This window comes from Saccopteryx bilineata, chromosome 1, assembly GCF_036850765.1.
Source record: "Saccopteryx bilineata isolate mSacBil1 chromosome 1, mSacBil1_pri_phased_curated, whole genome shotgun sequence".
Lineage (NCBI taxonomy): Eukaryota > Metazoa > Chordata > Mammalia > Chiroptera > Emballonuridae > Saccopteryx > Saccopteryx bilineata.
The window spans coordinates 54,540,665-54,567,337 of NC_089490.1; the positions used below are offsets into that span (position 1 = coordinate 54,540,665).

A 26,673-nucleotide genomic window follows, 5' to 3' on the forward strand; every position below is an offset into this window, starting at 1 on the left:
TAAAAACAAAAACAAAAAATATTCTTGTAATAAATTTTTGCTACAAATGTTTGTGAGACTAGAATTACCCACATACTAAAACCAGAAAAAGATATAAGAAAATAACACAGTATCCTGAAAAGAAACATCCTATCAGAGTGGTGTGTGCATGTATTAAAATGAATGTATTTTGTATGCGAGAAAGACATGAATTTAGGGGGCCAAGACTGGAATACTACAGACTGAATATGTGTCCCTTCTATATTCATATGTAGTGAAACCTGATCCTCAAAATGATGGTATTAAGAGGTGGGGACTTTGACAACTAATTAGGTAATGAAAGGAGAACCATCACTTATGGAAGTAATCCCTTTTGAAAAGAGATCCTAGAGAGCCCTCTTCTCCTTTCTGCTGTGATGAGGACACAGTAAAAAGATGGTCATCTATAAACAGGAAACAGGTTCTTACCAGATACCCAATCTGTTGACACCTTGATCTTGGACTTCCCACCGTCCAGAAATGTGAGAAATAAATATTTGTTTTGCATAAATACACTCAGTTCTATTATAACAACCAGGAAAGACTAAGAGTCTTTCCTAACTGTGTTTTGCTTAGGAAATAGAGCTATTTTTCATAAACTATGATGTTTATTTAACATGTAATGAGCTTAGTACTGTTACTTTTAGTGAATTAACAATTCACTAAATTAATAAACTTTTTTTTAAGTATTTTATATTCTTTGCCCTTCTGAGTTAGCAGATTGAGATTTGTGCCCAAAACATTTACTTTATTTACCTATCTAGCTCTAACACCTAAAACAATGCCTAGAATTCAGTAAAGCCTCAAAACATATTTTCTAATAGTCATTAAAAGCAGAGTAACCCTGATAGGAGAGATTTAGTATTGTGCTTGAATAACAAAACTTACTTCTAAGAAACAGTAAAATTTTAGGCAGCGACTATACAGTAAGGAAAAAGAAAATGCCAGCCCAATCCAAACCACAGGTATGCAGCAAAGAAAGGGTTGATGCTTTGGTCTAAAGAAGAATAGTCTAATTCAAAAATGTTGAACTTGAATATAATTTTGATCTACATAAAGATTGATAAATTATGAAAATAGACCTGAAAAAAAATAAGACAAATTCAGTACAAATAAATAAAAGTGACAAAATGAAGAAGAAAACACCGTGGTGTTGGCTTTGCAATCAAAAGATTTTGGGAAGCCGAGACGACTTCGAAGACACTCTTAAGAACTTTGAGAGTTTACTGAAAAAAAGACTTGAGGAGACTGAGGGTGAGATATTCAAGAAAAGCAAGGGAAATATTATTAGTACCACCAGAAAAGGGCACCTTATTATGTGGATGTGGAAAGTTTGGCAACACTATTCCTGCAGTAAGGTGAAAAGAGGAAATCAACTTAGTGATCTAGCCAAGTGACATCTGGCTTCATCTTACTATGTATGATTAAAATACGAGAGAGGAGCCAAATAATAAACTTAAAATATAGAGAGACTGGAAGCTTCTGAGTTCAAAAATAAAATGTTTTCTCATTCTCAGCCACTCAATCTTCACATTAAGAAATGATTTCAGAGCAAAGATCAAATTCAGAACTGGACTATAAAGTTCTCTAGTAAATCAAAAATCTCTAAAGCAATAATACTTCACAGAAACTTATAGAAGCCTCTCTAAGAAGCTTTAATACATCTCATAGATTCTCTCTATTTAATATTGAGATTTTAAGAATCCCAATACAGGAATTCTTAAATTAATTTCACAAGGAGTTTAAGATATAAAAAAGATTTATAGATGTGACTTTTTGATGTTGAGACTCTTAAGAGAGGAATAACTGTACTTTTAATTGTGTGGTTAAAGAGCAGAGTGTGTACTTTACAAAGGTGGGCATAACAATAGTTTCCATCCCATTTGTTCTTACAATTTGAAATTGAAACTACTCCCATCAAATGATAGGATCCATTCTATTATTCCTTGAACTTGGATGGTAATTAATTATTACTAAACAGACATGCCCCATGTAACATCAGATGCTAGGTTATAAAAATGCCATGCACTTCTCCCTTGCTCTCTCAAGATGTTTATTCTTGGAACTTAGATGTTATTCTGTGAGGAAAAGTCTAAGCAAAGCCTTGGGGAGAGGAGCCAACACCCCAGGTCTGCAGTCTTTGCTGGCTTGCTATCCAGAGCAGCTTTCCAGGCACATGAGTAAGTCATCTTGGTAGTAGATATTGCAGCCCGTAGTCGAACCACAAAGTCCCCAGGTGATGTCACACACAGCAAAAGCAAGTCATCTCATGATATGTGAACTTGTAGACTAATGAGCAAAATGAAAATTTTTGTTGTCCTAAGCCACTAAGTTTTGGGATGTTTTGTTATGCAGCAATGGATTATTTATTTATTTATTTATTTATTTCTTAAGTGTGAAGTGGGGAGGCAGAGAGATAGACTCCTGCATACATCTGAATGGGATCCACCTGGCAAGCTCATTACAGAGTGATGCTCTGCCCAACAGGGGGTGTAGCTCCATTGTTTGGCAACCAAGCTATTTTTAGTGCTTAAGGCAGGCCATGGAGCCATCCTCAGCATCCAGAGCCAACTTGCTCTAACCAAGCCATGGCTGTAGGAGAAGAGAGATATAGGGAGAAGGAAAGGAAGGTGGAGAAGCAGATGGTCACTTCTCCTGTGTGCCCTGACCAGGAATCAAACCTGGGATGTTCAAACACCAGGCGATGCTCTACCACAGAGCCCATCAGCCAGGGCCAGCAATGGGTAATTAAAACAAAAATAAACATTCCAATTTCTTTGTGAAACCAGGTGAAATAGAAATATATTTTTAAAATTAAAAGCACTATTTTTATTAACAGCACCTTCCTGGAATCAGCAATCTCTCCTCATTTAGTCAGCATGTTTTCAAAAAGTAATAGTAGAGGCCCTGGCCGGTTGGCTCAGCGGTAGAGCGTCGGCCTGGCGTGCGGGGGGCCCGGGTTTGATTCCGGCCAGGGCACACAGGAGAAGTGCCCATTTGCTTCTCCACCCCCCCTTACTCTCTGTCTCTCTCTTCCCCTCCCGCAGCCAAGGCTCCATTGGAGCAAAGATGGCCCGGGCGCTGGGGATGGCTCCTTGGCCTCTGCCCCAGGCGCTAGAGTGGCTCTGGTCGCGGCAGAGCAATGCCCCAGAGGGGCAGAGCATCACCCCCAGGTGGGCAGAGCCTCGCCCCTGGTGGGCGTGCCGGGTGGATCCCGGTCGGGCACATGCGGGAGTCTGTCTGACTGTCTCTCCCCGTTTCCAGCTTCAGAAGAAAAAAAAAGTAATAGTAGATATCTTTTTGTATGTGTTTTATTTTAAGATAACTCCAGAAGAAGTCTTTCCAGCAATTATTATGGTCAGAGTAGAATTATTTAGACTTTCATTTTGTGGTGCTAATTGAAAAAAACTTCATCATTGATTTCTCATCATTTGAGTTACTCTGGGGTAGTTGATTTAGAAGACTTTAAAAGAAATGGAATTTATATGTACTTGAGTCCTTATAAGAAAGACTATGTCAAATCTTTGAGGTCATACTAAAATAAGTATAAACACAATGACTGTATACCTGGAAAGAAATAGGTTGGGACAGGAATCTTGGTATGGGAAATAGCTGGAGTTATTGGAATCCATTGTACTTGTCTGAATCAAGTACATATGCAACACTTCTAGAATCTTTCCCTGCTTTGGAGAGGTTTAAAGATAAATGACATGGCTTTGGCAAATAAGCAGGCATCATTTGTTTCTACAGGTAAAAAGAAAAAAATAATATGACCATTTGAGTTTAGTTAGACAGAAAATCTTATTTGTACTCATTCTAACAAGTATAATATCATATATTTCAAGTAAAATACAAGGTGTTGTAGTTGTTAGACATCTTATTAAATTTTCTTCAAAGTAAGTGAAAAAGTCACTGAAAAAAATAAAATATTTTCCTCATTAGAGAACCATAGTGTTAAAAGGTTATCATTTTACCATTCCAGGTAAAACTATGTCTCTCAATCATATTAAGTCAGAATCCAATTGTTTAATGCAGAGAATAATAAAGTTGAACAGAGATTTAAATAAAATGACATTTTAAATCATTCAACAAACAAACAGTATAAAAGGTTTTATGCTAGGTTAATAAAATAAACAGTCCTTATCTTCATTAGCACTTACATTATAATAGTCGTATATTAACAAAATAATAACAGAGCAAAATTACAATAAAGAAAAATTATAAGTAAAATAACAGCTTGGGGAAATATACACAGCAGCTCTTAGGGAGTCAGTGTTACCAAATTAAAAGGGGTTCATTTGCCTGAGTGCATCAAAGTCCAATAAGATGGAAACAGAAGCCTGCTGCAAAAACTAAGGTTTTATTTTTAGGAATTAGTTCATGCATAGAGACAGGGGAGCTAATGATCCAGACTTGGCTTCCTGGTGGCGTCCAGGGGAGAGATATCATTCATCATGGTGACTAAGGGAGTTAGGATTGTAGTCAGGGTCATAGTCTGTATTGATTGGTCTGAGCTTGGCTAGAGGATGGTTGATCAGTGTTTCTGGTCCTGATGTCAGCCATGGCATCTCTTCATCTGGTTTTGCCACTTTTCTGGGCCTGATATTAAAATGCAACTGAGGCCTAAATGTTATTTCTAGTTGGGCTGAGGCTGTCTCAGAGGCCAAAAGACCAGAGACTTTGTTCTTTTGTCAACAAAAACCTCATTGTCTTGAGGGCTTCATGATTAAGGGAGTGGTCATGCAAAGGAGAAAGAAGTAGGTGAGTCAGGATACTGGATGAAGCCAGTTTGAATCAAAAGGAAAGAAAGCGGTAAAAGTCCTATTAGGGAAATGAAGTTTCTATGAGGTTACATCAAGGAAGACTTCCCAGAGGAAAAGAAACTACCTGAGATGTGAAAGGTGAGCAGATATTCTAGGCAGGCAAGGTGTAGCAGAGACAAGTGAAAACAGCACCACTTGATGAATGCCTATGGCAAATGGTAGCATCACATATTCTGGGATCTGAAAGAACCCCATTATGTCTGGAGTACAAAGGGCAAGCCAAGTATGGTGTGAGCAGGAAAGGGGTCTGCCAATGGGCTTATGGTGCTGAAAGTTTGTCATTTTTCAAATGCAAATGGCAAAGGAAAGTGATGGAAAGGTACAGGTGTAGTCAAGTGAAAGCTTGTTCGGCTCACCACAGGACAGCCAATATGTTGAGTGACAAGGCATTGGGTCAAGGAAAGTTGGTACTTTATTTGGAAAGCCAGCAAGCCAAGACTTGCTGACTAAAGGTGAACTAACATGCTAAAAATGAACTTTAGAAAAAACAGAATTTGGCCTTCATTTTTTTAAAGGTTCTTTATTTCTTCTTTTTTAATTTATTTTTTATTAATTTTAATGGGGTGACATTGATAAATCAGGGTACATATGTTCAGAGAAAATACCTCCTTATTATTTTGACAAATCAGAAAAAACTAAGAACTATATGATTCTATACATAGATGGGACATAAAAATGAGACTCAAAGACACGGACAAAAATGTGATGGTAACTGGGGTGGGGAGAGAGGGGGGAAGGAAGGAGAGGGAGGGGATTAGGGGAGGGGAGGGGCACAAGGAAAATCAGATAGAAGGTGACTGAAGACAACTTGACTTTGGGTGAGGGGTATGCAACATAATCAAATGTCAAAATAATCTTTTCTTTTTTTATTCATTGATTTTACAAAGACAGGAAAGAAGGGGGTGAGGAGCGAGAAGTATGAACTCATAGTTGCTTCACTTTTAGTTGTTTCTTGATTGCTTGTCTTATGTACCTTGGCCAGGCAAGCCTAGGGTTATGAACCAGCAGCCTCAGCATTCCAGGTTGACACTCTATCTACTGCACCACCACAGGTCAGACCAGCCTTCTTTTATTACTTCAAGGGAAGGGAAGATTGGGAAGTGTTTGAGGTCAAGAGGTGATTGATAGCCACAGACATCTGGTTGTCAACAAAGATCCAAGGGAGATAGTGAAACTTCAAACTCTGGCTGCCAGGATTTCAGTCACAAGGTTCTCATAAATCTTTTGATAAACAATTATTATTTTTTGTACAGACCTTCTTTATCTCCTTGAGATGTAACTTTGAGCAGTGAGGTTATTTCAGGAATTTCTAGGCTATAGGTTAGATTCATTTAATGATTAGCATATCTATGCTATGTGCAGGACTAAACAGAAGTTGCTAACCAACATATCAGGCTCAAACAAAATAGTCAGAAAAACTGATTATTTTATTCTATTACATGGGATAATTTTTTAAACTATATATATATATATATATGATAGATAGATAGATAGTTAAGTATATATATATATATAGAGAGAGAGAGAGAGAGAGACATATAGGATATTCTATTACATGGGATAATTTTTTAAACTATGTATATATATGATAGATAGTTAAGTGTATATATATATATATATATATATATATATAGAGAGAGAGAGAGAGAGAGAGAGACATATAGGACATATAGGCTGAAATGGAGAGAGATGAAATGCATCAAAGTGTTGACGTGGCACTTTAGTTGTTCATTGATTGCTTTCTCATATGTGCCTTGACCTGGGGGCTCCAGCAGAGTCAGCTCAGGACAGTGACCTTGGGTTCAAGCTAGCAACTTTGCGTTTCAAGACAGAGACCTTTGGGCTCAAGACAGTGACCATGGGATCATGTCTATGATCCCATGCTTAAGCTAGTGACCCCATGCTCAAGCTGGTGAGCAAATGCTCAAGCTGAGCCTGCACTCAAGCCAGCAACCTCAGGGTTTGGAATGCAAGTCCACAGTGTTCTAAGCCAATGCTCTATCTACTGCATCACCATCTGGCCAGTCTTACATGGGATGATTAGATTTAAACTTTATAAAGCTTATATTGGCCTCCTTAAAAGAAATGATGGAAGAAGGCAAGAGTGGATGCAGAAAAACCATAAGAAGGATATTGCATTAGTTTTCATAAGTAATAATTTTATAAAATAACTTGCTACAGAAAGTTGTGAAAATGGAGAGAATAATATTTAGAAACAATTTAGCAAGTATGAGGCCTTAGCGTTGGACTAAATATGAGGGGCAAGTGTAGAAGAGATGTTAAGAGGGAGATCTGGTTTCCTGGCTGAGACCTTTGGGTGATCTCAGAGATAGGAAACCAAGAAAGATCAAAGTTGGCATTAATATAGCTTCAGCAACATGCAAGAGACCCACTGGCAAAGATTAACATTGGGTTTAATTGGAGAGAATATGTTCTTGGGTACTAATTTAATAGTTTTACTCATAATTATCATATATACATTTATAAAATAATGAATTATTTTTCTCAGCCTTATAACTGCATAATTGCATGTGTTCTGATAATTTATACCCAGCTAGAGTTTTCACTGTACTAAGCTCTACATTTAGTTACTATGCATATGGCTCTTTCTCCAATTTAATTAAAAACTTCTGGTGCCTAAGTAAAGACCATACCAAATATGTATTTTTTATAAATCTCAGCAACTAGTATAGTATAATTTCTTATGATAGTATATACTGCACATAAATGGTGTTCTCCTTTTTCTCTGTTTCATCAGTAAGGCCTTTCTGTTTCTAAGATTCAGCCTAGAGTCTTTCTTCTATACTCTTTATTTCTTTGCTGCATTTTCTTTTCTTTATTTTCTTTTTATTTTTTTCTCAAGTGAGGACTGGAAAGTCAGAGAGACAGACTCCTGCATGCACCTGACCAAGTTCCATCCAGCCAGTCCACTAGGAGGCAATGTTTTGCCCATCTGGGCCATTGCTCAGTTGTAACTGGAGCAATTTTACCACCTGAGGTGAGGCCATGGTGCCATCCTCAGCGCCTGGGCCAACTTGCTCCAGTGGAACCTTGGCTGCAGAGGTGAAGAGAGAGATAGAGAGAAGGGAGAGAGAGAAGCAGATGGTCTTTTCTCCCATGTGCCCTGACCAGGAATTGAACCCAGGATATTCACATATCCAGCCAATGCTCTACCACTGAGCCAACCAGCCAGGGTCATATATTATTTTCTTCAAAAGACTTTTAACTACCTCAAATTGTATTTATTTATTATATTGCATTTATTTATTGACATTCCTACAGGATTATAAACTCATCTCTTCCACAGACTGTAATCTCCATGAGAGCAGGAAGTTTGGTCTATTTTACCTGCATATACTCAATATATATTAAATATTTGTTAAATAAGCCTGAGCTGTGGTGGTGCAGTGGATAAAGTGTTGATCTGGAATGTTGAGGTCATTGGTTCAAAACCCTGGGCTTGCCTGGTTAATGCATATATAGGTGTTGATGCTTCCTGCTACCCCACCATTCTCTTTCTCTCTCACTCTCCTCTCTAAATGAATAAAGTCTTTAAAAAATATTTGTTGAGGAAAAAGATGGCAGCAGAGTAGGCGGACGCACAGACACCCAGCTCTCACCACCAAACTGGAATATAAATCAATTTAGGAAAAATCAGCATGAAAAACCAACTCTGAACTGCAAGAACAGCTCTCAAAAACCAAGGAGCAAAGAAGAAGCCACAACAATCCTGGTAGGGAGCGCCTGAATCTCCCCTGCTTACAGGAATGGGGGGGTGAGGCTGAGAGCCCAGAGGGGATCTCACACACAAGGGAAAAGAGCAGAAAACTACTGCTCACAGCCACTTGTCTGGCGACCAGGGAGCGAGGTGTGTTGAAAAGACCAGCTTTTCTCCCAAGTGGAAAGGAAAGAGGGAGGGACAGACTGTGAAGGGCTAAGGAATGAAAGAGATGACCTAAAAAAGCTGACTCATTCGTGCTGGAGGTGGCCATAGCTGGGGGTGGGACTGAACCTTTCACAAAACAGAGCTGAATTGCTTCCAGATCAGAGATCTCCGGACATCTATCCAGCTCCAATCAGTGCAACAAGACACAGCTGAAAACAAGAAGTGGGGAGGAGGGGCAGTAACTCAGGTCTCCATGGAGATCTGAGATACACCTCCCCCTATTGAAGCTGAGAAAACACCCTGCCCCCAGTGAGATTAGCTGGCTAAAGAGGCCTGCAGAGTCTCGGGTTACACCCATCGCATTCCTGGATACAGTTTCAAGGAAGCCCCCTGCTGAGATAAGTAAACAAGACTATCACCTGTTAAGAAAACAAACAAATCAAGATGTCAAAGCTGCCCAAATCTGAAAGTGGATTGCAGATAACAGCTGATACCAACCCAAAAAGACCTAGAAATAACACAACTGAAAACTGGAGGCAGAAAACACCAAGCCTAGACTCAACCAACTCTACAAATAAAACACCCCAAAACAGAGAATGAGAAGACAAAGAAGTGCAATCCAAATGAAACCACAAGAGATACTTTCAGGAGATGAACTGAGTGATATGGAAATAATCAAACTTCCAGATGCGGAGTGCAAAATAATGATTTTAAGGATGCTTAGGGATTTTAGAATAACAAAGGATGGTCATTATGAACACCTAAATAAAGAAATAGCAAGTATAAAAAAGAATCAGTCGGAGATGACAAATACAATATCAGAAATAAAGACCACAATGGAAGGAATTAAAAACAGGATAGATAGAGCTGAGGATCGAATCAGCGAGTTGGAGGACAACTGGAATGCAGGGATGAAAGCAGAGAAGAAAAGAGAAAAGAGACTCAAAGAGTCAGAGGAAACTCTTAGAGAGCTCTATGACAACATGAAGAGAAATAACATCCGCATCATAGAGGTTCCTGAAGAAGAAGAAAAAGAACAAGGGACAGAGACTTTGTTCAATCATATCATAGCTGAAAACTTCCCTAAATTAATGCAAGAGAAACTCTCACAAGTCCAAGAAGCACAGAGGACTCCATTAAAGAGAAACCCAAAGAAACCTACACCATGACACATCATAATTAAAAAACCAAAGCTAAGCGATAAAGAGAAAATATTAAAAGCTGCAAGAGAAAAAAAAGTTATCACCTACAAAGGAGCCCCCATAGGATGACATCCGACTTCTCAACAGAAGCACTTGAGGCCAGAAGGGAATGGCAAGAAATATTCAAAGTAATGCAGTACAAGAACCTACAACCAAGACTAGCTTTCCAGACAAAAAAACAACTCAAGGAATTCATTACAACCAAACCAATGCTGCAGGAAGTGTTAAGGGGCCTGTTGTAAACAGATCAAAGTGGGAAAAGACTATAGCAAAAAAGGAATACACCTTTAAAGAAGAAAATGGCAATAAACAAATACATATCAATTATAACCTTAAATGTAAATGGATTAAATGACCCAACCAAAAGACATAGGGTAGCTGCATGGATAAGAAAACAGGGCCCATACATATGCTGTCTACAAGAGACACAACTTAGAACAAAAGATACACATAGATTGAAGATAAAAGGATGGAAAAAAACATTTCATGCAAACGGAAATGAAAAAAAAGCTGGGGTAGCAATACTTATATCAGACAAATTGGACTTTACAACAAAGGATATAGTAAGAGATAAAGAAGGCCACTACATAATGATAAAGGGAGTAATCCAACAGGAAGATATAACTATTATAAATATCTATGCACCTAATATAGGAGCACCTAAATATATAAAGCAGACTTTGATGGCTTTAAAGGGCGAGATCAACAGCAATACTATAATAGTAGAGGATTTCAATACCCCACTAACATCACTAGATAGATCCTCAAGAAAGAAAATTAACAAAGAAACAGCAGACTTATTGGAAACACTAGATCAACTCGATTTAATAGATATCTTCAGAACCTTTCACCCTAAAGCAGCAGAATATACATTCTTTTCAAGTGCTCATGGTACATTCTCTAGGATAGACCACATGTTAGGGCACAAAAGTGCTCTTAACAAATTTAAGAAGACTGAAATCATATCAAGCACTTTGTCCGATCACAACGGCATAAAACTAGAAATGAACCACAACAGAAAAGCTCAAAAATTCTCAAACATATGGAAACTAAATAGCAGGTTGTTAAATAATGAATGGATTAAGAATGAGATCAGGAGTGACGTCACGGAAATGGCACTGTGAGCAGCGCGTCCGACAGATCTCCCCTAAATCACAACAAATTTATCAACTAGAAACAGAAAAATTTATCCTCGGAGCATTCCGGAGTTCCACACAAACTGAAAGCGAAAGGACTGTTATCACTTGAATCTGAGAGACGAGGGTGTGGAGGAAGCTACCTCAGCGACGTTCATTCAAGCCGCTAGGGAGTGCGCCTGTGGTGAGTCAGCCCACACTCCGGAGCCGCGAGCAGCCGCAGGCACGCGCCCGGTATGGTTGCAGAGCGAGCACCGCCAACACTCGGGAGTAGTGAGTAGCAGCCGGCGTGCGCGCCCGGTCCGGTTGCAGAGCGAGCACCGCTAACGTTCCCAGCGGCCGGCGCACTGCGAGTGAGAGTCGCCAGCCACCAGTGCCCGGAGCACCCCATTCGCGCGCCTGCCCTGGGCATTCCACACGCCCAGAGCGCCTTACTGGCCCGCACACCCAGGGTGCCCCATTATCCTGCACCTGGTGCGATTCAGCCGCCAGCGGCAGGGCGAGCAGGAGAGGCACCAGGGTGGTCTTCTACTTGGGAGATTCTCTCCATGGGCGGGGCACCTCACCCAGCCATTCAAGCTAACAATCAAGCGTTGGGGGAGGGGCGCCCGCAGGCAGCCTAAAATACCTTCGGGAGCACAGCTGCGACCCAATCACTGAAATTAGCTTAACCCATGAAATCTGCGCACCCTCGGTTCTAATTGATAAGATCTCTCTCAGTTCAGCGACCCAAGACAAGAGGCGTGATATTTTTTAGTGCCTCTCGCTAAAGGGGCGGGGGCAACTTCTGATTGATAGAGCCTCCATATTCAGGGATAAACGCTAACAAGAGGGACTTGGCAGATAATAAGATCTATACTACACTAGTCGCAAGCAGAGACTAGTGCCTCTTCTTCCCAGCAAAAACAGGCTACAAAGTGTGGAAAGCCTGGGTTGAGAGGTCCAACTGAATGATAGGCGCTGAACAGTCACCTTGACAACAATTGACTCCCACCCCTGCCTGATTACACTGGAGGCCCTGACTGCCAGAGCCTTTCCCAAAGCCTTGCACTGAGTGGGGATAGAGTGGGGATTTCCCAGCTCTTTGAGCCTCTTACTCTCCAGGCAGAAGCAGTTGCAGCCTTATAGCTAAATCACCAGGCTGCTAATTCAGGAAGGGGGGACTAGGAGAGAGAATCCAGGAAAGCAAACTCTCTCATCGTTGGACCCTGCAAACGCCAACAAGCCTTGACTACCAGCAAGACTAAAACCAATTATATGACATTGCCATAGAATCCCATCAACTGCAAATCCCTACCTAAGTGTGACACAGGGGCAGAGCCTGGGGTACAGAGTCACCGACCAGGAAGAGGGAGAGAAAAGAAAAAGGAAGAAGTTAACCTCTCAAAATCAAGAAAAATCCACAGACTTTACAACTTGTTCCACTAATTTTTTTTTTTGTTGTTGTTGGTTTCTTCTATCTTATTGCCTTTATTTCCTCCACCTCAGTCCTTCTATTCTCTGCCCATCTTATGCTTCCCTTTTCTTGAACTACACTACCTATAACTGTTACATTTTATTTCTCTTCTTCATCCTCACCCTCCTTTAAGGTTATACTCCAAAAACACTTAACTCTCACTCTCTCCTCTTTTGTTTTTTTTTGATTTGCTTTATTTTGTATTTTTCTCTTCCTTTTTTATTACTTCCTTCGTTTTACTCTTTTTCTTATTTTTTCCTTTCTATTCGTTTTTTCTTTTCTCGTTTTACTTTCCTCCCATTTAATCCTCAATCACGAACAAATTAGTTAATTTGGGACTCAAGGCTTTTTTTGGCTTTATTTTTCTTTTTTGCTTTTGTTTTTGTTTTTTGCTTGTTTGTTTATTTTTGTGGCATTTTGGGTCCTCCCAACCCAAGGTCTCCATTGTATTTAGTCTTCGCTCCACTTAATACAACAGATTTTTACTTATTATTTTTATTTTTTTCTTCTTTATTATTCTTTGTTTGGTCCTTTTTTCTGGTTCCCTCTGATCCCTCTCATTATATCTCTTAGTTGACCATCACTTATAAGCAAATCATCTTATGCTTGTCTAAAATTTTGTTCCTTTTTTTTTTTTTTTTTTGCATTTAGTAGGTCCCTACTCCCTTTTTTTGCCCCTTGAACTCTTCACCCCAAATCAGGCCCTCCATTATAGGCACGATATTTCCCAGAGGAGGAGAGAGGAGGAAAAGAGAAGAAAAAAAAAGGGGGAAAATAATAAATTATTACTGTTTTTTTTTGTGGGGTGTTTTACCTTTTTTGTTTTGTTTTGTTTTTTACTTTTTACTCTTTATTAATTCTAATTAGTGCTATCAACAAGACCACCCTCAGATGCCAATAAGAAAGAGGAAATCAAATATTATGGATACAAAAGAAAGAGAGGTAACACAAATAGATGTGGAAAAATCTATGGAGAAAAGACTTAACATATTGGAAGCCTTGGAGCTAAGTGACAGAGAATGTAAAATAGAAATATTAAAAATACTCAGAGATATACAAGAAAACACAGTAAGGCAATTTAGGGAGATCAGAAACCAACTCAATGAACACAAAGAATATATTACCAAGGAAATTGAAACTATTAAAACAAATCAAACAGAAATGAAAAACTCAATTCACGAGCTGAAAAACGAGGTAACAAGCTTAGCTAACAGAACAGCCCAGATTGAAGATAGGATTAGTGAAATAGAAGACAAAAAACTTGAGGCACAACAGAGAGAAGAAGAAAGAGACTCAAAAATAATAAAAAACGAGAAAGCCCTACAGGAATTGTCTGACTCCATCAGAAAGAATAACATAAGAATAATAGGTATATCAGAGGAGAAGAGAAAGAAAATGGAATGGAGAATATACTCAAACAAAAAATAGACGAGAACTTCCCAAGCCTGTGGAAAGAACTAAAGCCTCAAATTCAAGAAGCAAACAGAACACCGAGTTTTCTTAACCCCAACAAACCCACTCCAAGGCACATCATAATAAAGATGACACAAACCAATGACAAAGAAAAAATTCTCAAGGCAGCCAGGGAAAAGAAGAGTACAACATATAAAGGAAGGCCTATTAGATTATCATCAGACTTCTCAGCAGAAACTCTACAAGCTAGAAGAGAGTGGACCCCAATATTTAAAGCCCTGAAAGAGAGGAACTTTCAGCCAAGAATACTATACCCATCAAAGCTATCCTTCAAGTATGAAGGAGATATAAAAACATTCACAAATATAGAAAAGATGAGAGAATTTATCAACAGAAAGCCCCCACTCCAGGAAATACTAAAGGGGGTTTTCCAACCAGATTCAAAGAACAAAAGAAAAAAACACCACAAGTAACAGCTCCACCAAGAACACAATAAAACCAAACTTAAACTGTGACAACAAAGGAAAAAAAGGGGGGAGAGGATGGAGATTAACAGTAGCAAAGGACGATGAAGTGCAGAAATACTTATAAGATAGGGTACTACAATGAATATGGTAGGTACCCTTTTCATTAATTAATGGTAACCACCCTTAAAAAAACCACCACAAAAACACTTGACTTAAAAAAGGTAGCAACAGAGGAAAGAAGTATGGAACACAAACAAACAAAAACAAATGATAGAAAAACAAAAGAGAAGAATCAAACTAGATACAAAACTAACAGAAAGCAATTTATAAAATGGCAGTAGGGAACACACAAGTGTCAATAATTACACTAAATGTAAATGGATTAAACTTACCAATAAAAAGACACAGAGTAGCAGAATGGATTAAAAAAGAAAATCCAACTATATGCTGCCTACAAGAAACACATCTAAGCAACAAGGATAAAAACAAATTCAAAGTGAAATGCTGGAAAACAATACTCCAAGCAAACAACACCCAAAAAAAAGCAGGTGTAGCAATACTCATATCTAATAATGCTGACTACAAGACAGAAAAAGTACTCAGAGACAAAAATGGTCATTTCATAATGATTAAGGGGAAGTTGAATCAAGAAGACATAACAATCCTTAATATATATGCACCAAACCAAGGAGCACCAAAATATATAAGACAGCTACTTATTGACCTTAAAACAAAAACTAACAAAAATACAATCATACTTGGAGACCTCAATACACCGCTGACGGCTCTAGATCGGTCATCCAAACAGAGAATCAATAAAGATATAGTGGCCTTAAACGAAATACTAGAACACCTGGATATGATAGACATCTACAGGACACTTCATCCCAAAGCGACAGAGTATACATTTTTCTCTAGTGTACATGGAACATTCTCAAGAATTGACCATATGTTGGGCCACAAAGACAATATCAGCAAATTTAGAAAAATTGAAATTGTACCAAGCATATTTTCTGATCATAAAGCCTTGAAACTAGAATTCAACTGCAAAAAAGAGGGGGAAAAACCCACAAAAATGTGGAAACTAAAGAACATACTTCTAAAAAATGAATGGGTCAAAGAAGAAATAAGCGCAGAAATCAAAAGATATATACAGACAAATGAAAATGAAAATACGACATATCAGAATCTCTGGGATGCAGCAAAAGCAGTAATAAGAGGAAAGTTCATATCACTTCAGGCCTATATGAACAAACAAGAGAGAGCCGAAGTAAACCACTTAACTTCACACCTTAAGGAACTAGAAAAAGAAGAACAAAGACAACCCAAAACCAGCCGAAGAAAGGAGATAATAAAAATCAGAGCAGAAATAAATGAAATAGAGAACAGAAAAACTATAGAAAAAATCAATAAAACAAGGAGCTGGTTCTTTGAAAAGATCAACAAAATTGACAAACCCTTGGCAAGACTTACCAAGGAAAAAAGGCACAGGACTCAAATAAATAAAATCCAAAATGAAAGAGGAGAGATCACCATAGACATCATAGATATACAAAGAATTATTGTAGAATACTATGAAAAATTATATGCCACCAAATACAACAATCTAGAAGAAATGGATAAATTCCTAGAACAATACAACCTTCCTAGACTGACTCATGAAGAAGCAGAAAGCCTAAACAGACCAATCAGCAGGGAGGAAATAGAAAAAACTACTAAAAACCTCCTCAAAAATAAAAGTCCAGGCCCAGACGGTTATACTAGTGAATTCTATCAAACATTCAAAGAAGACTTGGTTCCTATTCTACTCAAAGTCTTCCAAAAAATTGAAGAAGAAGCAATACTTCCAAACACATTTTATGAGGCCAACATAACCCTCATACCAAAACCTGGCAAGGATGGCACAAAAAAAGAAAACTACAGACCAATATCTCTAATGAATACAGATGCTGAAATACTAAACAAAATACTGGCAAACCGAATACAACAACATATTAAAAAAATAATACATCATGATCAAGTGGGATTCATCCCAGAATCTCAAGGATGGTTCAACATACGCAAAACGGTTAACGTAATACACCATATCAACAAAACAAAGAACAAAAACCACATGATCTTATCAATAGATGCAGAAAAGGCTTTTGATAAAATACAACACAATTTTATGTTTAAGACTCTCAACAAAATGGGTATAGAAGGAAAATATCTCAACATGATAAAGGCCATATATGATAAACCATCAGCCAACATCCTATTAAACGGCATAAAACTGAGGACTTTCTACCCTAAATCAGGAACAAGTCAGGTTGTCCACTCTCTCCACTCTTATTCAACGTGGTGCTAGAAGTTCTGGCCAGAGCAATCAGACAAGACAAAGAAATAAAAGGCATCCATATCGGAAAAGAAGAAGTAAAGGTATCACTTTTTGCTGATGATATGATCCTATACATCGAAAACCCGAAGGACTCCACAAAAAGATTATTAGAAACAATAAACCAATACAGTAAGATCGCAGGATACAAAATTAACATACAAAAGTCCATAGCCTTTCTATATGCCAACAATGAAATATTAGAGAACGAACTCAAAAAAATAATCCCCTTCACGATTGCAACAAAAAAAATAAAATACCTAGGAATAAACATAACAAAGAATGTAAAGGACCTATATAATGAAAATTACAAAGCATTGTTAAGGGAAATCAAAAAAGATACAATGAGATGGAAAAATATTCCTTGTTCTTGGATAGGAAGAATAAATATAATCAAAATGGCCATATTACCCAAAGCAATATACAAATTTAATGCAATTCCCATCAAAATCCCTATGAGATTTTTTAAAGAAATGGAACAAAAATTCATCAGATTTATATGGAACTATAAAAAACCCAGAATAGCCAAAACAATCCTAAGGAAAAAGAATGAAGCTGGGGGCATTACAATACCTGACTTTAAACTATATTATAGGGCCACGATAATCAAAACAGCATGGTATTGGCAGAAAAATAGACACTCAGACCAATGGAACAGAATAGAAAGCCCAGAAATAAAACCACATATATATGGTCAAATAATCTTTGATAAAGGGGCCAACAACATACAATGCAGAAAAGAAAGCCTCTTCAACAAATGGTGTTGGGAAAACTGGAAAGCCACATGCAAAAGAATGAAACTCGACTATAGCCTGTTCCCGTGTACTAAAATTAGTTCAAAATGGATCAAAGACCTAAATATAAGACCTGAAACAATAAAGTACATAGAAGAACACATAGGTACTAAAATCATGGACCTGGGTTTTAAAGAACATTTTATGAACTTGACTCCAATGGCAAAAGAAGTGAAGGCAAAGATAAATGAATGGGACTACATCAGAATAAAAAGTTTTTGCTCAGCAAGAGAAACTGATATAAAAATAAACAGACAGCCAACTAAATGGGAAATGATATTTACAAACAACATCTCAGATAAGGGCCTAATTTCCAAAATTTACAAAGAACTCATAAAACTCAACAACAAACAAACAAACAATCCAATAAAAAAATGGGAAGAGGACATGAACAGACACTTCTCCCAGGAAGAGATACAAATGGCCAACAGATATATGAAAAGATGCTCCGCTTCATTAGTTATTAGAGAAATGCAAATCAAAACTACAATGAGATACCACTTCACCCCTGTTAGATTAGCTATTATCAACAAGACAGGTAATAGCAAATGTTGGAGAGGCTGTGGAGAAAAAGGAACCCTCATTCACTGTTGGTGGGACTGTAAAGTAGTACAACCATTATGGAGGAAAGTATGGTGGTTCCTCAAAAAACTGCAAATAGAACTACCTTATGACCCAGCAATCCCTCTACTGGGCATATACCCCAAAACCTCAGAAACATTGATACGTGAAGACACATGTAGCCCCATGTTCATTGCAGCACTGTTCACAGTGGCCAAGACATGGAAACAACCAAAAAGCCGTTCAATAGAAGACTGGATAAAGAAGATGTGGCACATATACACTATGGAATACTACTCAGCCATAAGAAATGATGACATCAGATCTTTTACAGCAAAATGGTGGGATCTTGATAACATTATAAGGAGTGAAATAAGTAAATCAGAAAAAAACAAGAACTACATGATTCCATACATTGGTGGAACATAAAAATGAGACTAAGAGACATGGACAAGAGTGTGGTGGTTACCAGGGGTGGGGGGAGGGAGGACATGGGAGGGAGGGAGGGAGAGAGTTAGGGGGGAGGGGGAGGGGCACAGAGAACTAGATAGAGGGTGACGGAGGACAATCTGACTTTGGGCGAGGGGTACGTAACATAATTTAATGACAAAATAACCTAGACATGTTTTCTTTGAATATATGTACCCTGATTTATTAATGTCATCCCATTACCATTAATAAAAATTTATATAAAAAAAGATAAAAAAAAAAAGAATGAGATCAAAGAAGAAATAAAAAAATTCCTAGAAACGAATGACAATGAGCATACAACAACTCAAAATATATGGGACACAGTGAAAGCAGTACTGAGAGGGTAGTTAATAGCACTACAGGCACACTTTCAGAAGCTAGAAAAAGCTCAAATAAACAACTTAACCATGCATCTAAAAGAATTAGAAAAAGAACAGCAAGTAAAGCCCAAATGTAGTAGAAGGAAGGAAATAATAATGATCAGAGCAGAAATAAATGACATAGAGGCTAAAGAAACAATACAGAGGATCAATGAAACTAGGAGCTGGTTCTTTGAAAAGGTAAATAAGATTGATGAACCTTTAACTCACCAAGAAAAAGAGAGAGAGGACTCAAATAAATAAAATTAGAAATGAGAGAGGAGAAATAACAACTGACACAACAGACATACAAAATATTGTAAAAAATACTATAAAGAACTGTATGCCAAAAAACTAGACAACCTAGATGAAATGGACAAATTCCTTGAAACAAACAATCTTCCAAAAATCAATGTGGAAGAATTAGAAAACCTAAACAGACCGATTACACCAAATGAGATTGAAACAGTTATCAAAAAACTCCCAACAAAGAAAAGTCCGGGGCCCGATGGCTTCACAACGGAATTCTACCAAATATTCAAAGAAGAACTAACTCCTATCCTTCTCAAACTATTTCAAAAAATTCAAGAGGAAGGAAGACTTCCAAGCTCCTTTTATGAGGTGAACATAATTCTGATTCCAAAACCAGGCAAAGACAACACAAAGAAAGAAAATTATAGGCCAATATCTCTGATGAATATAGATGCTAAAATCCTCAACAAAATATTAGCAAACCAGATCCAACAATATATGGAAAAAATCATACACCATGATCAAGTGGGATTTATTCTGGGGAGGCAAGGCTGGTACAATATTCGTAAATCAATCAATGTGATTCATCACATAAACAAAAAGAAGGAGAAAAACCATATGATAATTTCAATAGATGCAGAAAAAGCATTTGATAAAATCCAGCACCCATTCATGATCAAAACTCTCAGCAAAGTGGGAATACAGGGAACATACCTCAACATGATAAAAGCCACAGCCAACATCATACTCAATGGGCAAAAATTAAAAGAAATACCCTTAAGATCAGGAACAAGGCAGGGGTGCCCCCTTTCACCACTCTTATTTAACATAGTCCTGGAAGTCCTAGCCACAGCAATCAGACAAGAAGAAGAAATAAAAGGCATCCAAATTGGAAAAGAAGAAGTAAAACTATCATTATTTGCAGATGATATGATATTGTATATAGAAAACCCTAAAGTCTCAGTCAAAAAGCTACTGGACCTGATAAATGAATTCAGCAAAGTGGCAGGATATAAAATCAATACTCAGAAATCAGAGGCATTTTTATACACCAACAATGAATAGTCAGAAAGAGAAATTAAGGAAACAATCCCCTTCACAATTACAACCACAAAAATAAAGTACCTAGGAGTAAACTTAACCAAGGAGACTAAAGACTTGTACTCAGAAAATTACAAAGCATTGATAAAAGAAATCAAGGAAGATACAAACAAGTAGAAGCATATACCGTGCTCATGGTTAAGAAGAATAAACATCATTAAAATGTCTATATTACCCAAAGCAATCTATAAATTCAATGCAATACCAATTAAAATACCGATGACATACTTCAAAGAAATAGAACATATATTCCAAAACTTTATATGGAATCAAAAAAGAACACAAATAGCCTCAGCAATCTTAAAAAAGAAGAATAAAGTGGGAGGTATCACACTTCCTGATATCAAGTTATACTACAAGGCCGTTGTACTCAAAACAGCCTGGTACTGGCATAAGAACAGGCATATAGATCAATGGAACAGAACAGAGAACCCAGAAATAAACCCACAGTTCTATGCACAACTGATATTTGACAAAGGAGGTAAGGAAATACAATGGAGTAAAACAGCCTCTTTAACAAATGGTGTTGGGAAAATTGGACAGCTACCTGCAAAAAAATGAAACTAGACCACCAGCTTACACCACTCACAAAAATAAACTCAAAATGGATAAAAGACTTAAATGTAGGCTGTGAAACCATAATCATTTTAGAAGAAAACATAGGCAGTAAGCTCTGGGACATCTCTCAGAGCAATATATTTACTGATTTATCTGCACAGGGAAGTGAAATAAAAGACAGGATAAACAAATGGGACTATATCAAACTAAAAACCTTTTGCACAGCTAAAGACAACAAGAACAGAATAAAGAGACAAACTACACAATGGGAGAACATATTTGACAATACGTCTGATAAGGGGTTGATAACCAAAATTTATAAAGAACTTGTAAATCTCAACACCAGGAAGACAAACAACCCAATCCAAAAATGGGCAAAAGAGATGAATAGACACTTCTCCAAAGAGGACACAGATGGCCAATAGGCATATGAAAAAATGCTCAACATCACTAATCATTAGAGAAATGCAAATTAAAACCACAATGAGATACCTCACACCAGCCAGAATGGCACTCATCAACAAAACAACACAGACTAAGTGCTAGCGAGGATGTGGAGAAAAGGGAACCCTCCTGCACTGCTGGTGGGAATGCAGACTGGTGCAGCCACTGTGGAAAACAGTATGGAGATTCCTCAAAAAACTGAAAATCGAACTGCCTTTTGACCCAGCTATCCCACTTTTAGGAATATACCCCAAGGACACCATAGAACGGTTCCAAAAGGAGAAATGCACCCCCATGTTTGTGGCAGCATTGTTCACAATAGTGAAGATCTGGAAACAGCCCAAGTGTCCGTCAGAGGACGAGTGGATTAAAAAGCTTTGGTATATATATACTATGAAATACTACTCAGCCATAAGAAATGATGACATCGGGTCATTTACAACAACATGGATGGACCTTGATAACATTATACGGAGTGAAATAAGTAAATCAGAAAAAAAACTAAGAACTATATGAATCCATACATAGAAGGGACATAAAAATGAGACTCAGAGACATGATCAAGAATGTGATGGCAACAGGGGTAGGGAGTGGGGGGAGGGGGGATAGGGTGAAGAAGGAGAGAGGGGTTGGGGGAGGGGAGGGGCACAAAGAAAACCAGATAGAAGGTGACAGAAGACAATTTAACTTTGGGGGAGGGGTATACAGCACAATCAAATGTCAAAATAATCTAGAGATGTTTTGTCTCAACATATGTACCCTGATTTATCAATGTCACTGCATTAAATTTAATAAATAAATTAAAAAAATATTTGTTGAATAAATAAATGAATACACTATTTGCTCAATAGTTATTTCAGGAATAAATGATAGTGCATATTTGCATTCATACATGCTTATGTGCATTAAACCTGAAATCAACCCACCAAGTGAAAATATTTTGAGTATATCTAGGAAAATATTCCCACCTTTACCATTCAGCACCAAACAACAGTTCTTCAAGAATGCAACTTAAAGGATAAAGACAAGTAACTAACTGTCAAAGATGTCATAGGTAACAAAATTATGATCATAATTTTGACTTCTAATTTGGTGGACAAGTCCTTCAAGATTAAATATAAAAAAGATATAACAATAAACATTACCATGGACAATAAGTCCATATCTCTCCATAAGCTCTTCTTGGCAAAAATGTCTACTTTTTAAAATTATATCTATTGACAATTACATTTGATTATCCCTAAATTATCATATGCTGCTTAAGTACAGGAATTTGAGTTATTTGAATTTACTTGCTAACCTCCAACACAATAATTTACTATTAATAAATCACTCAACAAATACTTGCTCAATTATGAAAATAATGGATGTTGAGTTGATTTTCACAGCAAATAAAGCATTGGCTTATTTGTTCATGACTAATATTATTTTGTAGGAAGAAACTTTGCAAAGCATGACTCATTATTTTGAGTTTTGTTTTAAAATATGTCCTTTCTCCAATGACTTTATTCTTTCTTGTATATTTATTTTTAAATTTGTTTGTTTTCATAGATAATAACTACCAGAAGACTAAAAAATGTGAAAACAGTTCAGGATTTTCTAAAATGTTTTGGTGTTCACACCAACATGCACTATTATACTTTGTAAAGGATTAACATCACTCAATAAACAACAAATCAACAGCTTTCCCTCTTAAGGATACATCTGTCCTCAAGCACTCTGCTACCTTAGCAAATCTTTTTGCATCTAAAAATGAAAAAAAAAATTGAGAATTATTTTTAGTTTGAACAGATGCAGTTTTGATGTGTTAACACTCACACAGATTGTTGACAGTTTTGTCTGCCCAGTACTATTGCTTCTCATAGCAACATCTCCTTCTGTTTGGAAATTATTTTTCCTTGTCTGTTCCAGCCCTAGTTTTCTGACCTAATACTTGGGTAATTATGAGCCAATTTGAGCTTATCAATGGCTTTTTGAAATATTTCTAAATGAAGCAGGAGAATAGGTCTTTTTCTACCCATGGACCACTTCTCAGCCAGGCTAGAGATGTCAGATTGAGTGACAAAACTGAAATACAAAGGAAGATAGAAATGGGAGACCAAAAAGGAGTCTTAATGGCCCTGGAATTCCTGGTTTCGACTTCCCCAGACCAGCAACTGTTTGTTCTTGTAATGGTTTCGTAAAGTGGATCAGAAATTACTTTATTAATTACTTGAGTTAATTTGAATTGTATTTCTACTATTGCAATCAAAGTAGTGTTAAATCAAATCTCAGAGGATATTTGCCTTGGATATTTTGGCTTTAGCTTTTGGCAAATATAATCAAAGCTAGCAATAGACCATTTGATTAATTTGCCTATTGAGACTGTATTTCTCAAACCAAGCTTGAATGTACATGACTAGAAAGTGAGAATTTGGGTATTTTCCATTTTCTGTTCATCTGGCATAAAAAGTCAAACACCAAAAGAAGGTAAATTTTAACATGGGACATAAAAAATAGTAGCAATATAGCAAAAAAAATTTTAGTAATTTTTTAGAAATGTTAAAAAAGCAAATTTTAATCATGGTACCTAAAAGTAGTGGTGCAACTTCAGAAAAGTGTTAGTTTGGACTCATGGATTGTATACATGCATTTCTCACTTGATTCAAATGTTACGGCGTTCAGTTGACTTCCTTCTGTAGTATTTTGAGTACAAAAGGTAGCTTAAGTCATGACTGCTTGTGGTCAATAAATAGCTCTGTTCCACCCTCACTTAGCGCAAAAAGATTCAGGCTGGTTATTAATTTAGGTGGCCTGGCTAAAGTCCATCGTCAGTAATTGCATTTCTGTCTACAACAAATTGATAATGTAGTTTCAGCGAGAGAACTTATTCATTGTTGTCATCAGTTTAAAAAAAGAACAGAGATGCAAAATCAACATTCTATTATGCTCTAAGAAGATCAAAGGTTTCATTTTGATCCAATGTGAATGTTCTTCAAGACTAAAATAGCTAAACGGACAGCATTTACTACGTGATATCAGCTAGTGAACTTTAACAAGAAATTCCTCAGCCCTTTAAACTTCCTGTTAAGTAATTTATATCAAAGTATCTTAGAAGTTCAGATCTTTCTCTTTATCCACTTACCTTTCTGCTCCCAATCCCTGCTCAACTCTCACTTTCTCTCTGAAACCTTTATTGACCCACCTTTCACTTGCTAAAATAGATTAGGCATCTTCCCCTAACTAGAACATCTCCATTATAACATATTGTGTCCTCCCTGTTCCCTCGTGGACTGTTAGTTCATTAAGATAGAACCACCAATTTATTCTTCATAGCATTCCCCAGTTTAGCACTGTAACTTTTATATGGTATATATAAGTGTGCAATAAATATTTATTGAATAAGTGAATATAAATTCAACATCATTTGCACATTTAAAAGGGAGCTAAAATATCCCTCCCAAAGGAAAAAAAAAATCTACTGTCATATGTTATATATAAAGAGATTAAGGCTTTGTATCTAGGAAAAAAAATTAAATGGAATATTTGGAGGTATATGGTACTCAGAGTCCTAAAAGGACACTGGAGTCCTCTTTATCAAGTGATGAGCTACAGATGTAGGTTGCAGTTGAAACACCATTTCAAAGTGATGTGCATGCTTTCCATGGATGTGGCTTTAACTAAGGAGAGGATCATCTTTTGAGGAAAAGAAATGGACAGAATGTCAAAGTCTGTTCAAGCGGATCAGGTTACAGTAGAAGGAAATCAGGTAAATAATGAGGAGAAAACAGAATGAGGTCAAATGAGCACACAGCCTTAGTGTCTCAGCCAACACCAGGAATCGGGATTCTTTAGGGTTTACAAAATATTAGCCGTACCTGTCATTGTATGCTTAAACAATAATTTACTTACCAGACTTCTACTGATACTTAGACCACTTTCACTCTTTTTCTATTATTGCAATGAGAAATTTATGAGTACTTTTAAATGTGTATGCATATATGTGTAGTATAAATTCCTAGAGGAGAATTACTAGGTCAAAGTGCCAGTGAATTTATAGTTTTGATAGTTACTTCCATATTATTTTACATATGGTTTGTACCTATTTATACCCCTACCAGTAATATACAAATGCCTTTTTTACACACCTTTGTCAATATACATTATTATCCCCTTTTGATATTTGCCAATATGATAGGTGAGAAAATAATTTCAGTGTAGTTTTAAGTTGAATTTCTCTTATTAAATGATGTTTGCTTCTTTTATATATTTAAGAGCTAACTGTATTTACTTTTCTATGTACTATCTATTTATATCTATTGCCAATTTTTTCACTGTATATTTGATCTTTCTTTTATTGCCTTATAAGTACTCCCTATATAGCAGAGAAATAAACCCTTAATTGTGAGTTGTAAATATTTGTTCACAATTTACTGTTTTCTTTAAAATCTACTGACTTTGTTTTTTTCATACAAATGTTTATTTTTAGTTTTATGTAAACAAATGTAGCCATCTTCTTTTTTTTAACATTAAATTTCTGTGTACTATTTAGAATAGCCTTTCCCAATCTAAATTACAATTGTGTACTTGCGTTCAAAGCCTAGTTCCTTCTCTTAGTAGCTGTGTGATCTGGAAAAATTATATAATTGCTCTAGACCTTTTTTTTCCTCTGTGAAATGGAATAGCAATGTTACCTAATTCAATAGGTTGCTATGATAACTAAATAATATGATACACATAATAAATTTAACATAATGTTTACCTTATACTGACAAGAAAATAATAAGTAAAAATAATAGTTTTGTTGTTAAATAAAATGAGTGCTCAACCAACTACCTTTATTTTTGTATAGAACCTAATTTCCCCCCCTATTTCTTACATTAGTAAATAAAACCATTATTGAGACAGTCCTTCTACTTGGAAAATTGACCTCATTACTACTCTCTTTAAAATCCTTGTTATATATGAACAAAATCAAATCTAAAATGAAGCTTTAGGAATTAACCTAAGAAGTAAATGTTACCCAACAATTTACTCTATTATTATAAACAAGCATGCCTAGAGCCAAACTACTGACGTACGCTTAAACTCTCCAGTTTTTGCTGAACATATCTGTTTGTATGTGCAGTTGCTGTGTTGATTTCAGAGCAGTTAGATTTATTTATGATTGCCATGGAAATGACATGAAAATGAACTTTTTTATCAAGCACACATAGCAACTCTGTGGATATCTGCATGTTGAATTTATCCATGTTACCCTGGGGATTGCTCACAATATGAATGCCCCTACTATTTCTTCCAGATCACAATTGTAAACTAACATCCTGTGATTTTGTTTCCTTGCCAACAAAAGAAGGTGCTTTCCATGGTTACAACCTT

The 26,673-nt window shown here is 36.8% G+C and overlaps 1 pseudogene; it reads left to right on the top strand.

Moving 5' to 3' along the window:
* Positions 1-1,148: 1,148 nt before the first annotated feature.
* The window catches only part of LOC136319221 (trafficking protein particle complex subunit 4 pseudogene), a 38,052-nt pseudogene continuing 12,527 nt past the window's right edge, over positions 1,149-26,673 (top strand).